General features: G+C 41.4%; 1 non-coding gene across 1 annotated transcript; it reads right to left on the minus strand.

Moving 5' to 3' along the window:
* Positions 1-554: 554 nt before the first annotated feature.
* Positions 555-658, minus strand: LOC130952945 (small nucleolar RNA R71). The gene has a single exon (XR_009075118.1). It is a non-coding gene; the product is annotated as a small nucleolar RNA R71 (small nucleolar RNA).
* Positions 659-2,427: the final 1,769 nt, after the last annotated feature.

Below are 2,427 nucleotides of genomic sequence, written 5' to 3' on the forward strand. Positions count from 1 at the left end.
TCTTGTTTTCTTCTCTTTCATATGAGCAGGAACAGGGAAAAAGGCACTCTGTTGAAATTGATCCTGAACCAGAAAGGACTCTAAAAAGAAAACTAAGAGAAACTAAATTACAACAATCCAGAAATAACCTTTCAGAAATTTTCGAACAAGAGAAGGAGATGGCAGCCAAAAATAATAATAATGCAAGGAGAATGCTTGGTGACTTCACAAAGCCAACGTCCAAATTTGATAGAAGAAGCATCTCCATTCCTGCCATTGGAGCCAACAACTTTGAGCTGAAACCTCAGCTAGTTGCCTTAATGCAACAAAATTGCAAGTTTTATGGACTTCCATCTGAAGATCCTTATCAGTTTTTAACTAAGTTCTTGCAGATCTGTGAGACTGTAAAGACGAATGGAGTTGATCCTGAAGTCTACAGACTCATGCTTTTCCCTTTTGCTGTAAGAGACAGAGCTAGAATATGGTTGGATTCACAACCTAAGGATAGCCTGGACTCCTGGGATAAGCTGGTCACAACCTTCTTGGATAAATTCTTTCCTCCTCAAAAGCTGAGCAAGCTGAGAGTGGATGTTCAAACCTTCAAACAAAAAGATGGTGAATACCTCTATGAAGCTTGGGAAAGATACAAGCAGCTGACCAAAAAATGTCCATCTGACATGTTTTCAGAATGGACCATATTAGATATATTCTATTATGGTCTCTCTGAATTTTCGAAAATGTCATTGGACCATTCTGCAGGTGGATCCATTCACCTAAAGAAAACGCCTGAAGAGGCTCAAGAACTCATTGATATGGTTGCAAACAACCAATTCATGTACACTTCTGAAAGGAATTCCGTGAATAATGGGATACCTCAGAAGAAAGGAGTTCTTGAAATTGATGCTCTGAATGCCATATTGGCTCAGAACAAAGTGTTGACTCAACAGGTCAACATGATCTCTCAAAATCTGAATGGATGGCAACATGCATCCAACAGTACTAGAGAGGCAGCTTCTGAAGAAGCTTATGATCCTGAGAACCCTGCCATGGCAGAAGTTAATTACATAGGTGAACCTTATGGAGACACCTATAACTCATCATGGAGAAATCATCCAAATTTCTCATGGAAGGATCAACAAAAGCCTCAACAAGGCTTTAACAATGGTGGACGCAATAGGCTGAGCAATAGCAAGCCTTTTCCATCATCTTCTCAGCAACAGACAGAGAATTCTGAACAAAACACTTCTAATTTAGCCAATCTAGTCTCTGATCTGTCAAAGGCCACTTTCAGTTTCATGAGTGAAACAAGATCCTCCATTAGAAATCTGGAGGCACAAGTTGGCCAGCTGAGTAAGAAAGTCATTGAAACTCCTCCCAGTATTCTCCCAAGCAATACAGAAAAGAATCCAAAAGGAGAGTGCAAGGCCATTGATATAATCAATATGGCCGAATGCACAAGGGAGGAGGAGGACGAAAATCCTAATGAGGAAGACCTCCTGGGACGTCCCTCAAGCAAGAAGGAGTTTTCTATTAAGGATCCAAAGGAATCTGAGGCTCATATAGAGACCATAGAGATTCCATTAAATCTCCTTCTGCCATTCATGAGCTCTAAAGACTATTCTTCCTCTGAAGAGGATGAAGATGTAACTGGAGAGCAAGTTGCTTACTGCTTAGGAGCTATCATGAAGCTGAATGCCAAGTTGTTTGGTAATGAGACTTGGGAAAGTGAACCTCCCTTGCTCATTAGTGAACTGGATACCTGGATTCAGCAAATTCTACCTCAAAAGAAACAAGATCCTGGCAAGTTTTTGATACCTTGTACCATAGGCACCATGACCTTTGAAAAAGCTCTGTGTGATCTGGGGTCAGGGATAAATCTTATGCCACTCTCTGTAATGGAGAAGCTGGGGATCATTGAGGTACAACCTGCCTTGTTCTCATTATAATTGGCAGACAAGTCATTGAGACAAGCTTATGGAATAGTAGAGGACGTGTTAGTAAAGGTTGAAGGCCTTTACATCCCTGCTGATTTCATAATCTTAGACACTAGGAAGGAAGAGGATGAATGCATCATCCTTGGAAGACCTTTCCTAGCCACAACAGGAGCTGTGATAGATGTCAATAGAGGTGAATTAGTCCTTCAATTGAATGGGGAATACCTTGTGTTTAAGGCACATGGCCATCCCTTTGTGACAAAAGAGAGTAAGCATGAAGTGCTTCTCTCAGTTCAGAGTCAGGAAGAGCCCCCACAGTCAAACTCTAAGTTTGGTGTTGGGAGGCCACAACCAAACTCTAAGTTTGGCGTTAAGACCCCATATCCAAACTCTAAGTTTGGTGTTGGGACTATACAACATTGACCTGATCACCCTTGTGGCTCCATGAGAGCCACTGTCAAGCTATTGACATTAAAGAAGCGCTTGTTGGGGGGCAACCCAATTTTATTTATCT

Source organism: Arachis stenosperma, chromosome 9 (genome assembly GCF_014773155.1).
Source record: "Arachis stenosperma cultivar V10309 chromosome 9, arast.V10309.gnm1.PFL2, whole genome shotgun sequence".
NCBI classification, from domain to species: Eukaryota; Viridiplantae; Streptophyta; class Magnoliopsida; order Fabales; family Fabaceae; genus Arachis; species Arachis stenosperma.